Source organism: Oncorhynchus mykiss, chromosome 23 (assembly GCF_057628025.1).
Source record: "Oncorhynchus mykiss isolate SJ-2025 chromosome 23, ASM5762802v1, whole genome shotgun sequence".
Taxonomy (NCBI): Eukaryota; Metazoa; Chordata; class Actinopteri; order Salmoniformes; family Salmonidae; genus Oncorhynchus; species Oncorhynchus mykiss.
This window is the reverse complement of record NC_143044.1, coordinates 18,118,465-18,135,168: the sequence shown is the minus strand read 5'-3', so window position 1 is coordinate 18,135,168 and position 16,704 is coordinate 18,118,465.

The window sequence follows — 16,704 nt, the reverse complement described above, 5'->3', positions numbered from 1 at the left end:
AAGAGAGAGTGGTCCAGACTTTTCACACTCTAGCTTTGACCACCAGTGGACAGAAAGAGAAAGTAAACAGTTATCAGCTGAACATAACAGTATTCCAGTGGAAGGGAGGACAGTTCAGGTGACCTAACTGTGGTTTGTGACTGATTTCCCATTGTAGCCAATTAAATTGTAGAAATTCTGTTAACGATTATTCACTAATTCTGTTACCGATTTGGTAACAGAATTTCGAGATTTAATTCATACACAAAATTGATAACAGTAAAAACACTAACTAATTGATTGGTCTACTTTTACTTCTTACTTCTGTGAACTTTCATTATCCTCCCTCAGGAGAGAGGGACATGTGAAAATACTGTATCTTAAAGACTGGGGTTTTCGGTAGGAGAATTTAAAGGCACAAAGCAATGTTTCTTAAACTTAAGTTTAAGAAACATTGCTTTGTGCCTTTAAATTCTCCTACCGAAAACCCCAGTCTTTAAGATACAGTATTTTCACATGTCCCTCTCTCCTGAGGGAGGATAATGAAAGTTCACAGAAGTAAGAAGTAAAAGTAGACCAATCAATTAGTTAGTGTTTTTACTGTTATCAATTTTGTGTATGAATTAAATCTCGAAATTCTGTTACCAAATCGGTAACAGAATTAGTGAATAATCGTTAACAGAATTTCTACAATTTAATTGGCTACAATGGGAAATCAGTCACAAACCACAGTTAGGTCACCTGAACTGTCCTCCCTTCCACTGGAATACTGTTATGTTCAGCTGATAACTGTTTACTTTCTCTTTCTGTCCACTGGTGGTCAAAGCTAGAGTGTGAAAAGTCTGGACCACTCTATCTTCTCTCCTCCATCTCCTCCCTCTCTCTCATTAATGTCACCTCTCCTGGCTTGTACCAGAGAGGAAGAGGCGAAGCAAGAGGGCTCGCTCTAGCCAAAATCTGCCAGAATAAGCACAATGTGTTTCTATGGGCTTAATATGCAGACTTAAGCTTGACGCCTGCCTTTTGGACAGCTACTCCCATTGTTAGGGCAGAGACATGAGCATCTCGTCATTATATACAGATCTCTGCTCTTACTGACACCTACCCATGAGCCCCCTCTTTCCATTTACTGTTACCAGCATCTCACCACTGAGCATGACCAACACCGGAAGTTGAAAAGTAGTTGAAATTTGGTCAGTCCACCATGGCTTGATTCCAATGTCCACAGACGTCTGGACCAGGCTTCATTTGGCCCCAAAATAGACGTCCGTGATTGGTTCAGATGTATGTTTTACAAGTTTGGACCGCACAGTGGAGTACAGTAATGAAAAGTAGAGTATAGTACTGTACAGTAGAGTTCACTACATTACACAGTAGAGCACAATTGTGTTGAGTATACTGTACTGAACTCTACACTACTGTGTTGTACTGTACTCTACTTGACTAAACTATACTCTGCTGTATTTTGATGTCCAAACTTTTGAAACATAGACCTCTATGATTTGTTCAGATTTGGTACGGACCAACCAAATTTGGTCTTGTTTGGTGGTGGAGCTCAGTAAAGTAAATACCCAGTGTGTGTATAATAATACCCAATATGGAAAGGAGGATTTTGCATATTTGTACCTTTGTGTACATAATTAGGATACATCACCATGAAGAGAATGACATTCACATACAGTGGGGCAAAAAAGTATTTAGTCAGCCACCAATTGTGCAAGTTCTCCCACTTAAAAAGATGAGAGAGGCCTGTAATTTTCATCATAGGTACACTTCAACTATGACAGACAAAATGAGAAAAAAAATCCAGAAAATCACATTGAGGAATTTTTAATGAATTTATTTGCAAATTATGGTGGAAAATAAGTATTTGGTCACCTACAAACAAACAAGATTTCTGGCTCTCACAGACTTGTAACTTCTTCTTTAAGAGGCTCCTCTGTCCTCCACTCGTTACCTGTATTAATGGCACCTGTTTGAACTTGTTATCAGTATAAAAGACACCTGTCCACAACCTCAAACAGTCAAACTCCACTATGGCCAAGACCAAAGAGCTGTCAAAGGACACCAGAAACAAAATTGTAGACCTGCACCAGGCTGGGAAGACTGAATCTGCAATAGGTAAGCAGCTTGGTTTGAAGAAATCAACTGTGGGAGCAATTATTAGGAAATGGAAGACATACAAGACCACTGATAATCTCCCTCGATCTGGGGCTCTACGCAAGATCTCACCCCGTGGGGTCAAAATGATCACAAGGACGGTGAGCAAAAATCCCAGAACCACACGGGGGGACCTAATGAATGACCTGCAGAGAGCTGGGACCAAAGTAACAAAGCCTACCATCAGTAACACACTACGCCGCCAGGGACTCAAATCCTGCAGTGCCAGACGTGTCCCCCTGCTTAAGCCAGTACATGTCCAGGCCCGTCTGAAGTTTGCTAGAGAGCATTTGGATGATCCAGAAGATTGGGAGAATGTCATATGGTCAGATGAAACCAAAATATAACTTTTTGGTAAAAACTCAACTCATCGTGTTTGGAGGACAAAGAATGCTGAGTTGCATCCAAAGAACACCATACATACTGTGAAGCATGGGGGTGGAAACATCATGCTTTGGGGCTGTTTTTCTGCAAAGGGACCAGGACGACTGATCCGTGTAAAGGAAAGAATGAATGGGGCCATGTATCGTGAGATTTTGAGTGAAAACCTCCTTCCATCAGCAAGGGCATTGAAGATGAAACGTGGCTGGGTCTTTGAGCATGACAATGATCCCAAACACACCGCCCAGGCAACGAAGGAATGGCTTCGTAAGAATCATTTCAAGGTCCTGGAGTGGCCTAGCCAGTCTCCAGATCTCAACCCCATAGAAAATCTTTGCAGATTCTGAAACTTCAGTGTTTTCTTTCCAAAACTGTCAAGAATATGCATAGTCGAGCATCTTTTCGTGACAAAATATCGCGCTTAAAACGGGAACGTTTTTTATCCAAAAATGAAATAGCGCCCCTAGAGCTCTAACAGGTTAACCTGTTAGAGCTCTAGGGGCGCTATTTCATTTTTGGATAAAAAACGTTCCCGTTTTAAGCGCGATATTTTGTCACGAAAAGATGCTCGACTATGCATATTCTTGACAGTTTTGGAAAGAAAACACTGAAGTTTCAGAATCTGCAAAGATTTTGTCTGTAAGTGCCCCAGAACTCATTCTACAGGCGAAACCAAGATGATGCATCACCCAGGAATTAGCAGAATTTCTGAAGCTCTGTTTTCCATTCTCTCCTTATATGGCTGTGATTGCGCAACGAATGAGCCTACACTTTCTGTCGTTCGCCCAAGGTCTTAGCAGCATTGTGACGTATTTGTAGGCATATCATTGGAAGATTGACCATAAGAGACTACATTTTCCAAGTGTCCGCCTGGTGTCCTGCGTCGAATTCGGTGCGCAATTGCCAGCTGCTTCTACTTTACCATTTGATTCAGGGGAGAAAGCATGTGTCCAAGAACGATGTATCAATGAAGAGATATGTGAAAAACACCTTGATGATTGATTCTAAACAACGTTTGCCATGTTTTCAGTCGATATTATGGAGTTAATTTGGAAAAAAGTTCGCGTTTTGAGGACTGAATTTTCAGATTTTTTTTGGTAGCCAAATGTGATGTATAAAACGGAGCTATTTCTAATACACAAGGAATCTTTTTGGAAAAACTGAGCATCTGCTATCTAACTGAGAGTATCCTCATTGAAAACATCAGAAGTTCTTCAAAGGTAAATGATTTTATTTGAAGGCTTTTATGTTTTTGTTAATGTTGCGTGCTGGATGCTAACGCTAATGCTAACGCTAAATGATAACGCGAAATGCTAACGCTAGCTAGCTACTTTTACACAAATGATTGTTTTCCTATGGTTGAGAAGCATATTTTGAAAATCTGAGATGACAGTGTTGTTTACAAAAGGCTAAGCTTGAGAGATGGCATATTTATTTCATTTCATTTGCGATTTTCATAAATAGTTAACGTTGTGTTATGCTAATGAGCTTGCTGATAGATTTACACAATCCTGGATACAGGGTTTTTTTCATAGCTAAACGTGACGCAGAAAACGGAGCGATTTGTCCTAAACAAATAATCTTTCAGGAAAAACTGAACATTTGCTATCTGAGAGTCCTCATTGAAAACATCTGAAGTTCTTCAAAGGTAAATGATTTTATTTGAATGCTTTTCTGTTTTTTTGTGTAAATGTTGCCAGCTGAATGCTAATGCTAAATGCTACGTTAGCCATCAATACTGTTACACAAATGCTTGTTTTGCAATGGTTGAGAAGCATATTTTGAAAATCTGAGATGACAGTGTTGTTAACAAAAGGCTAAGCTTGAGAGCTAGCATATTTATTTCATTTCATTTGCGATTTTCATGAATAGTTAACGTTGCGTTATGGTAATGAGCTTGAGTCTGTATTCACGATCCCGGATCCGGGATGGGGAGATCAGAAAGGTTAAAGAAGGCAGAAAAATGCATTCATATTAGTTGGCAGGGGTATATTTTAAGACTTTCTGGAAGATGTTTAAGAACCGTTTTCCATCAGTTTTCATCAGTTTTCCATTAAATCAAAGCCTTTGAAAAATGTATATATGCCTTCAATTTAGCTCTCATTTCACATCTTCCTATTTATTTTACTAGGCAAGTCAGTTAAGAACAAATTCTTATTTTCAATGACGGCCTAGGAACAGTGGGTTAACTGCCTTGTTCAGGGGCAGAACGACAGATTTGTACCTTGTCAGCTAGGGGATTTGAACTTGCAACCTTTCGGGTACTATCCCAACGCTCTAACCACTAGGCGACCCTGCCGCACCTATGAACTTCACATGTTGGTAATCATGGGTCCTTTTACATGGAAACGACATACTGTATCCCTTATTTTTAGGCTAGCTGCTCAGTCTCTGCATGGGAAGACATACACTGAGAATACCAAACATTAAGAACCCCTTCCTAATATTGTGTTGACCCCCCCACCCTTTGCCCTCAGAACAGCCTCAATTCATCAGGATGCTGGTCAATGTTGACTCGAATGCTTCCCACAGTTGTGTCAAGTTGGCTGGATGTCCTATGGGTGGTGTCCCATACTTGATACACACAGGAAACTGTTGAGTATGAAAAACCCAGCTGCATTGCAGTTCTTGACACAAACCGGTGCACCTGGCTCCTACTACCATACCCCATTCAAAGGCACTTAAAATGTTTTGTCTTGCCCATTCACCCTCTGAATGGCACATATACACAATCCATGTCACAATTGTCTCAAGTCATATAAATCAATCTTTAACCTGTCTCCTTCCCTTCATCTACACTGATTTAACAAGTGACATCAATAAGGAATCATAGCTTTCACCTGGTCAGTCCATGTCATGGAAAGAGCAGGTGTTCTTACATGCTAACCACACCGTTCACGTTACGAAAGACATTTACATATTCATGTTATTCAATAATTTCATCCAAACTGCTTGGTTTTACTTTTGACGTCAGACGCACTGCAAGTCCTGCCTCTCCCATCTACTCATTGGTTTTAAGGAGCATATACTGTACCCATGTGGGCATATACTGTACCCACGTGGGCGATTGAAAGCTGAACTGATGTCCACACCCCAGTCGGTGTGTGATAGTTAGTTGCCAACTGCCATACAAAGTGCACAGACGAAGATAACTAAATGAGGAGAGATTACTAGAAACTAAGTTTCCCCTTTTATCTGTGGATTAATTGTTAGAGTAAAGAACATACCATTATGTGTGACTCAAAATTCGACAAGGATCCAAGAAAGAAAAAAAGGACCTTGTGAATTTCAGGTAAAATAACAACCCAATGTCTGTATCCCAGGAGAAATTAGCTAGCAACAGTAGATGTCCATGAATGTTTCATATGTTCCGACCTGTCCAAAAAAATCAATATAGTTGGTTCATAGTTAATTTTGATATTTCAACCTGAATCTCCTGATCGCATCTGGTGTGGATGGACAAAATCAACATGCCACGATGGCGCACAAGGATGCGTGAAATTGCCCGGTGTAGTCAGCATGTTAATGTTTTGTATACTCAGTGTATTTCCCAAACACATTCCAGATATAACTGACAGAGCTTGTATAACATGCAACAATTCCCAAATAATGGCAAGCAGGTATGATTGACGCCTCTAAACATATTTAAGTGAAACATCTTGCTTGGAATTATATTACAATATATTTAAACCAACTTGTATTAAGGTTTAAGACAGTTATACCACTGAGATGTCTATAGATTACTTAGTTACTTACCATTGCTATTGGTTTTGACATTGTGACTCTGTCAAAATGCCCTAAAATAAAAAATAAAAGAACATTCATATGTCTTTCGATTTTTGAATATGGTAAATAAACACTTTCCCCTATTCATGTAAGCTCCCACATGTCATTTAAGGACACAATTCAATTCCCTTTCTCCAATAATACACGGACTGACATTATATTGCTGAAAACTATCATGTATCATGCACAAATACAATTAAATGAAATATGAAGTGAGGCAGCAAAGTTAGTTCAGTTATTTTCAGGGACCAGTTTGCAGCAGAGGATGCTGACGAGGTTTAGCAAATAAAACAACAGCTAATGCCCTCGCAATTTCTTCCTCGAACTTAGAAAATGGCGAATGTGGAATTATAATGTAGACAATATAAAAAGGTGTGCAACAATAACTGACTAAACGAAACATGTTCCGAATGTTATAATTATCACAGTTTCTGTAATTTCGGAGAATATGACAAAGGTACACTGCAACATTAATCAACGACATGGTGAAAATGCTTACAACAAGACGCATATAAATGAGTAACGTTAGCCTACTAGAAATTCAAGCCACTTCGACCATGAAGAAAAAAACATAACCTAATATATAAAACTGTCTATTTGCAAAACTTAAAAACCACACAGAGTAATATTGTTCACATACTTGCACCTACCTCTTACAAACTACGATATTCATTTACGGATAAAGCCAAGAAGGAGGATACATTTGGCGCAACGAAGCAGTCCACTTAAATTTGCCACAGTTTTATAGGTCAGTCCAAACAATGTCGCGGCTGAAGCCCTCTGACGGAGCGGCAGCCCTGCAGCTCCCGCGTCGCTCTAATGTTGTCTGTTCGCTGGTCAGTGCCCTGCTAAGTACCAGACAATAATTAAGGAGGGATGGGGAATCTCCAGGAGCGCACGGGAAGTGTCTCTCCGGGCACATAACGTGTGATTGGCCATGAGGACAATGACGCACCAGCAGCCACAGCCGTCGTTTTATGCAGGATTCTTTGATAATTCCGCGAGCGCTGTGAGGTATGCAAGGCTTTCTAGTGGATAAAACATTTCATACATTGGATAGGTTTCCATCCAATTGGTGACAGATTTTCATGTGAATATTCTAAAATCCGCATGAAATCCGTTTCCATCAAACGGACTTGTTGCTGATAAAATGTTGATCATTTAAATAGCAGTTGGCTACTTGTTGCGGATAAATACCGACGACATAGTGCACATAAAAATAACTTTTATGGTTAAATCGCATTTTCAACTGTAGATATGGTTTTATCTGAAAAAATGTTGTGTTGTATACCGAATGTGTCCAATCTGGATTTGACATGTGCACTCGAGCCAACATCTTGCATATACAGTGCAGGTAGTCTACCTACAATATTTGTCAAAAGGCAGCAAAGCATTGGTCATAATTTTTATTTAACCTTTATTTAACTAGGAAAGTCAGTTAAGAACAAATTCTTATTTTACAATGACAATGATGGCCTATGTTGCTCGAATGAATGTCCCAAAACTTGTAACTGTTAAAAAAAATTCACCACAGTGCACTTTCACCACCCTGTGAAGTTCATCATAATTTATTTAATATGTACCTTACTAAACGGCATACTTTACCTAGTCGTAGTGCGAGCTCAACATATCATTGCGTGACTCCAAATGTATTTCATAAAGGCCTAATTGTTGTCAATATTTGCGCATAAAGGCGTTTCTGCTGCCATTCCTCACATAATTCATTTTCACTATGCACAAAAACTCCACCTTGTCTAGAGTATTTTGTTTAGTCAACATTTGGAAAGGTTACCGAAAATGTAGCTGTTTCCATCAGGACTGTCTTGCCATTTTTTTTATTATCAGACATGTACTTACTTTACTTGCATAAAATGGTTGTATGGAAACCTGGTTAGAGATTAAGTGAAGGGAGGAATGACAATTAAGGGAGGAGTGACAAATGTTGTGTGTTGAATTTGAATTTAAACCCTGTAATTTGCATTGCTGAACATAATAACAAAGCTACAGTGTCTGAGGCACTCAACATGTGAAAAAAACATCCTTGTTTCCAATAATTTACTGTTAGTACATGCATCCACATCACTAGCGGAAGAGTGATATGAATACAGAGTGCTGGGGACAGAACACTGCGACATCAGGACCAGTGAGCAGTGGTGGAAAAAAGTACCCAACTGTCATACTTGAGTAAAAGTAAAGATACCTTAATAGAAAATGACTCAAGTAAAAGTGAAAGTCACCCAGTAAAATTCTACTTGAGTAAAAGTATAAAAGTATTTGGTTTCAAATGTACGTAAGTATCAAAAGTAAAAGTATAAATCACCAACAGGTATATTTCACTGGTCATTCCCACTGGTCATTCCCAAAGCCAACACTTCCTTTGGCCGCCTTTCCTTCATGTTCTCAGCTGCCAATGACGAACGAATTGCAAAAATCACTGAAGCTAGAGACTTATATCTCCCCCTCTAACTTTAAGCATCAGCTGTTAGAGCAGCTTACCAATCAATGTACCTGTACACAGCCAATCTGTAAATAGCACACCCAACTACCTCATCCCCATATGTACCCCAGTATCTCTACTTGCACATCTATCATTCCAGTGTTAATGCTAAATTGTAATTATTTCGCCTCTATGGCCTATTTATTGCCTTACCTCCCTAATCGTTTACATTTGCACACGCTGTACATATATTTTTCTATTGTGTTATTGACTGTACGTTTGTTTATGTGTAACTCTGTTGTTTTTGTCACACTGCTTTGCTTTATCCTGGCCAGGTTGCAGTTGTAAATGAGAACTTGTTCTCAACTGGCCTACCTGGTTAAATAAAGGGGAAATGCTGATTCCTTAAATTAAGCAAACCAGGTGGCACCATATTCTTGTTTTTTTTTGTTTACGGGAAGCCAGGGGCACACTCCAACTCAAAATTTACAAACAAGCATGTGTGTTTAGTGAGTCTGCCAGATCAGAGGCAGTAGGGAAGACCAGGGATTTTCGGTCATGAGTGTGGCAGGACGGGCTCCAGCCCACGATGGCACCAGTAGCCCAGTCAATAGAGGGATTGTGTCGCAGGAGCCAAGAGAATCCCAATACCACAGGAACCTGCGGAGACTCAACCAGCAGGAATTGGATCTTCTTGCTGTGGTTCCCCGACACTCGTAGGTTGATGGGGGTGGTCTGGTGGGTGGCCCGGTGTATAGAACACCCATGGGAATGGAGAGGGATTGAATGGGGATCCTCAGCTCGGACGCCAGGGTAACATTCATGAGACTCACATCGGCCCCTGAGTCGATTGAGCTAGGTCTTTTGAAGGGACAGGTTGACACAAAATGACCGGCAGTACCAGATACAGGCAACTCTGACTCTCAAGTCTGCGTACGCGTTCGGCTGGAGACAGCCTAGCTCTGCTGAGCTGTATCGGATTTGGGAATCAGTATTCTCCGGAGGCTATTGGAGGGACTCGGGTAAGCTTGGACATAAGCATAATAATGTACCCTATCTTCGAGTGGTCCGAGGGGAACGAAGAAGGCTGCAGCTCGAAAACGAGGGAGCACTGGGAGAGAAAGGCCAGGCAGGTTCTGGAATCTCCATCGTAGCGCTCTGGGGGAGGTAAGCGGGGTTCCCGTGAAACCGAGGTGATGGCGCTGCTACCAGCCGGGTTACAGAGGGGCTGGGAGGTTACTGTCGTGGTAGGCTGCCTAGTAGGCAAGCCCTGGAATTGCTCCCGCAATGCGTCCAAGGCTAGGTCATGTCAAGGCAGACGGGTCGATAATCCAGAGGTGGAGCAAAGGTACAGGACGGCAGGCAGGCTCAGGTACAGGTAGTGGTCAGGCATGCGGGTACAGGGTCAGGACAGACAAGGGTCAAAAACCAGGAGAATGAGAAAAAGAGAGTCTGTGAAAAGACAGGAGCTGACAAGACAAATGCTGATAAGCTTGACAAACAAGATGAACTGGCACAGACAGAAAACACAGGTATAAATCCCCAAAGGATAAGTGTGGAAGATGGGTGACACCTGGAGGGGGTGGAGACAAGCACAAGGACAGGTGAAACAGATCAGGGCTTGACACAGCCCTCCAGTCACATTTTCTTTCCCAAACTTCTATTCATTTGACAATCAGACAAAAATAATGACTGGCCCTGGTGAAATTATATAATCTGAATATATGACTCATACATTTTAAGAAAGTTCAAGCTGCATTTCTATTCAATTATAAAACTCTAAAATACTTTTCAGCTCAGTCGATCAACAAACATATAGGCTATTAGCTATACAATTAGCTGCTACACATGAACTCACATGAACTCAGCAATGGGATTCAAAATGATCATTTAATACAAACAGAGGGATCTGTTAGCAGAAAAGTATTTGCAATTCTACACATTTTGTCATGAAGTATGCCATGCTAATATGATATCTGAGTGAGAGTGACTAGCAAAATCAATGGTGGCCCCTGGAGGTCAGGGCCCCTGGGCACGTTCCCTGTGTGCCAGGTCGGTAATTCAGCCACATTTAGATAGCTGGCTAGACTAACTAGAATGATTTTGACCAATTAAAAAAATGTTAACTGGCACTGGATGATTGAGTGACATACAGTGTAACAAGAGGAACATTTCGAAACTTCACCTTATGTATTCTACTATTCTAACTCTCAACAGTAAATTGAGAACCTGACTAAGTTCCCCAAAAATATGACACTTTTTTGTTGTTGTTATTACAGAGTTATGGACCTCGGTATCCTATGTAGCTAAGGTCCTGGGTCATTGAGCAATGTATTTCTTAGGTGTGAGAGCTGTACACCATAAATCATTAGACTTTAGCTTAATCCTGTGGGTTTTTAGCGATACTAGAAAGAAAGAACAATAGAACAAGGACAAATATATTGACCTTAAACCTATTAATTTTTAAAGTCTGACTACAACCAAGAAAACCAAGCAAACCTGTTATTGACTGCTGCAACTGAATTTTAAAGAAATATTAGATTTATCATAATAATCATTACTATCTTTCAGATTCCATGGTGGAAAGTAATTAGTCTTTAAATTGAGGTCCCCCTTGCCTTGAGAAAGATAATTTATCATCCACCCTTCCCACTTTTGAGCTGAAGATGAGGTTGAGCACCCAACATTCTTCAATTTCACACTTTCCAATTTCAGAGGCACTTTCATGCTCTGCATTTTTGCTATGGCAGGTCATTTGGTCAGAGGCAAATGTTTTGGACCAGTAGTCGTCATCCCATCAATCCACACTCTTGCAATTGGCAGCAGAGTGCAGACTTCCTTGCGGGGTTGTAGCATATTGTGTTTTGTATGGACACAAAACCTCAGAACAACAGTCAGGAGCTTACCCTCCTTCAAGACTATGTTACAGTGTCCTCTGGGGTGGCTTTCATTGCATAGAATACTCATTCATCTGTAAAATAATACTCACCCCCACGCACACACGCACACACACACTGAGACACAGATGGAGGGGATTGGTTCCCACCTCCACTCACGGGGTTGCAATGATACTCAGGCTGACAGAAATCTGGGTAAAACTACCCTGCCACCATAATGGTAAACATAATTTTCTCTGAATCTTTGTTTTAACTTTGGTTGTGATGAGAATATGCTCAAAAACAAATGTGGGAAAAAATTATGTGGGGGAAAAAATGTATTTTTTGTTGTTGCAATTTTCACAAGTTAGACCCATGGTTACTTTTTCAAATCCTCACGTCACTTTCTTTCCCAGAAGTTTATTTTTCCCATGTTTATTTTTACCACTTCCAGCTACATCTGGTCTCCCATCCAGGACCAACTCTGCTTAGCTTCAGAGGCACACCAGCAGTAGTATGCAGGGTGATATGTTGCTGAATGAATGTGATAACACTTGCAGCTGTTAATGAAAGAAAAGGCTAGGGTAGCATAACCAAAGATTAGGAAAATTGCCGGAAAGAGGGAGGCTTTTTATTGAATCGAGTTATCATAAAAAATAAAAATAAATATTTTTTTGTATCCATTTACAATTAATTTGTCCTCGCATTTTTTAAATGATTTCCGCACAATATTTTTTTGCTGTCAATAAGTTTGCAATACTAAGAATGTGGTTCTCAACTTCAGAAGTTTTGCTTGATGTTAATGGCACAAAAGTAACTCAATCACTAGAGGATTGCACCATATTATAATAACCATATTACTCTGTTAAAAGTTTTTAAACCTGGAAGCTTATAAGAAATCCAGCTATGCCCTCCGACCAAACATCAAACAGGAAAAGCGTCAGTACAGGACTAAGATCGAATCATACTATACCGGCTCTGATGCTCGTCGGATGTGGCAGGGCTTGCAAACCATTACAGACTACAAAGGGAGCACAATCGAGAGCTGCCCAGTGAGACGAGCCTGCCAGACAAGCTAAACTACTTCTATGCTCACTTCGAGGCAAGTAACACTGAAACATGCATGACAGCACCAGCTGTTCCGGATGAATGTGTGATCACGTTCTCCGCAGCCGATGTGAGTAAGACTTTTCAACAGGTCAACATACACAAGGCCACAGGGCCAAAAGGATTACCAGGACGTGTACTGCGAGCACGCGCTGACCAACTGGCAAATATCTTCACTGACATTTTCAACCTCTCCCTGTCTGAGTCTGTAATACCACCATGTTTTAAGCAGACCACCAGAGTCCCTGTGCCCAAAAACACAAAGGTAACCTGCCTAAATGACTACCGACCGGTAGCACTCATGTCTGTAGCCATGAAGTGCTTTGAAAGGCGGGTCATAGCTCACAACACCATGATCCAGAAACCCTAGACCCACTCCAATGTTCATACCGCCCTAACAGATCCACAGATGATGTAATCTCTATTGCACTTCACACTGCCCTTTCACACCTGGACAAAATAAACACCTATGTGAGAATGCTATTCATTGACTACAGCTCAGCGTTCAACATCATAGTGCCCTCAAAGCTCATCAATAGGCTAAGGACCCTGGGACTAAACATCTCCTTCTGCAACTGGATCCTGGACCGTCAGGAGACGGGCAACCCCCAGGTGGTAAGGGCAGGTAACAATACATCCGCCACGCTGATCATCAACACAGGGGCCCATCAGGGGTGCGTGCTCAGTCCCTTCCTGTACTCCCTGTTCACTCATGATTACACGGCCAGGCACGACTCCAACACCATCATTAAGTTTGCCGATGGCACAACAGTGGTGGGCCTGTCACTGACTACGACAAGAGCCTACTGGGAGGAGGTCAGAGACCTGGCCGTGTAGTGCCAGGACAACAATCTCTCCCTCATTGTGAGCAAGACAAAGGAACTGATCGTGGACTACAGGAAAAGGCGGGCCGAACACGAACACACCATTTGGGACAATGGGGCTGTAGTGGATCTACCAATGATCTATCATGGTCTAAACACACCAAGACAGTTGTGAAGAGGGCACAACAAAACCTATTCCCCCTCAGGAGACTGAAAAATATTCTCAAAAGGTTCTACAGCTGCACCTTTGAGTGGTTGCATCACTGCCTGGTATGGCAACTGCCTACCATCCAGGACCTCTAAACCAGGCTGTGTCAGAGGAAGGCCCTAAAAATTGTCAAAGACTCCAGCCACCCTAGTCATAGACTGTTCTCTCTGCTACCGCACGGCAAGCGGTACCGGAGCGCCAGGTCTAGGTCCAAGACACTTCTAAACAGCTTCTATCCCAAGCCATAATACTCCTGAACATCTTATCAAGTGGCTACCCAGACTATTTGCATTGCCCACCCCCTCTTTTACGCCACTACCGCTCTCTGTTATTATCTATGCAAAGTCACTTTAATAACTCTTCCTACATGTACATATTACCTCAATTACCTCGACTAACCGATGCACATTGACTCTGTACCAGTACCCCCTGTATATAGTCTCGCTATATTATTATAGCGAGACTATTTTACTGCTGCTCTTTAATTACTTGTTCCTTTAATTTCTTAATCTTATTCATATTTTTAAACTGCATTGTTGGTTAGGGGCTTGTAAGGAAGCATTTCACTGTATTCGTTGCATGTGACTAATACAATTTGATTTGATTAGAACTGAACCTGTATATATGGTATGTTTGCTTATTGTGTTCTTCTTATTTCTTATTATATATTTTGTGTGTTTGCGTTCTACCTTGTTATTTTTAGTATTACATTGTTATTGATTAGCGTGGGAAAAGAAATGTCACTTTATTTCATTTTTTTACATGAGGAAACAAGTGCAAAATGTATATTTGAAACTTCACACATTTTGTCCAAAAACTACGTCTTTTAAATGTTTTTTTTTGTAAGCTATTTTTTAGTTACTGGTTATTTGAACAAATAATGATTAAGTGGGTGTGCGCGTCTTTCGAAATTCGTAAGTGGAGGGTTAGTTTGGGCCATACACTTGACCGAAACTTGTAAAGTCTTGACCCTGCTTCCGCTCCTATTTATCATATATTTTCTCATCTCCCTACAGAACTTAACTTTCTGATGCAATTATTCAAGATTTTAGTTCTGAGTTTCCGAGATAGGATCTGACCTAGTTAGGAAAAACTCTGGGCCCTTATCCATCCATTAAACATTCCAAATAGCATGGCATATTCTCTTCAAGCCCACTTAACGTCACTTAGTGTTGTCATCATCAGTGGATCACATTTGCATGTCTGGTGTGGTCCATCAAGTGATGGGAAGCATCAGTTTACAGATTGGAGCTACTGAGGTTTGTGGGTCAGGGTGAATGACTGAGTGACTGTGTGTTGTCTGCACTAATGTCACCTCTACACCTTCCAGATGAGAGGAGAACTCAGTCTGTTCAGGTTTGTCCATTTTCAAAAAATAAATATGTGGTTAACAATTAGATATTGTTTTACGATTTATTCAATTAGATAATTTCATTAAATGTGTTGAAAAATACATTGAGTAGGTATGTCCTTTTGTGCTGATATTAAATATTTTCCTGAATTGACTGAGTTGAAATGGAATTGAACCCAACCGTGCTTCATTTGACTGATTCATGATTGATTGATTCATGTTCTACTGTGCCATTACAACAGGAAAAACTTTTTATTGTAGTAGAATATTGAAGCTCACACATCAGTCCAGAAGGGGAACACATGAACATCGCAGAGAGAAACAGCTCTTCAGTAGCTGTCCTCCATGCACACATCAAGTCCTTCTCCACTGCTGCCTATACAATCAACCTCATCCTTGATCTCCGCACCAATGTCTACATCCTCTGGCTGATAGTGACCAGAGCGGGAGGGACTATAACCTCAGAGTTCTTCGCTCTCAACCTGACCATGTCTGAGATCCTCTTTTCCCTGTCCCCTGTCTTATTATTATCTACATACACATCCCTAAATGTATTATTGGTATCTTGAACACAGGCTGGCCCGTTTCAAACCTTTGTTTGTGTGGAGCGCTACCTGGCAGTGGTCCATCCTGTGGTCTACCTGAAGTCCAAACCCCTGAGATACAGGGTGGGGTGTTGTGATGTTGATGGTGCTAAATCAATATATACTTTCTTAGTTCAGGACCTTTGTGATGTCATTCAGCTGCCTCTCAGTTCTCAGGTCGCTGAAACTTCTCGGGCCGGGGGACGGGGAGAGAGAGAGAGGGGGACAATAACATGAAGATGAGAGCGTTTAAGAGAATTTTGATCATCCTGGTGTCTATGATGGTGAACTACCTCACTATGATTTTAATGATGTGTTTGTACAATGTCCTCGATCGGGTTGTGTTCTTTTTGTCACTATCCATTTGTTTTTCCATCAGTGTGACCTGTGGGTTTGTACAGCCCCTCCTCTACCTCCACAGTGCTGGGAAACTGTGTCACGATCGTTGGAAGCATACTCGGACCATACTCGGATCTGGATTCCAAATCTTTTTAAAAATTTAAAGTCAGTGAACCACACAACAAAACAATAAAGAATAAACAAAACGTGACAACAATGGAGTTCTAACATGCAACTACACATAAACAATATCCCACCAACACAGGTGGGAAAAACAGCTACTTAAATATGATCCCCAATTAGAGACAACGATACCAGCTGCCTCTAATTGGGAATCATACAAATCATCAACATTGAAATAATAACCTAGAACCCCACATAGAAATAATAAACTAGAATACCCCCCAGTCACGCCCTGACCTACTTCACCATTGTCACGTTCTGACCTTTATTTCCTTTGTTTTGTATTTATTTAGTATGGTCAGGGCGTGAGTTGGGTGGGCAGTCTATGTTTGTTTTTCTATGTTTTGGGGTATTTCTATGTTTCGGCCTAGTATGGTTCTCAATCAGAGGCAGGTGTCATTAGTTGTCTCTGATTGAGAATCATACTTAGGTAGCCTGGGTTGCACTGTTTGTTTGTGGGTGATTGTCTATGTTAGTGGCTTGTGTCAG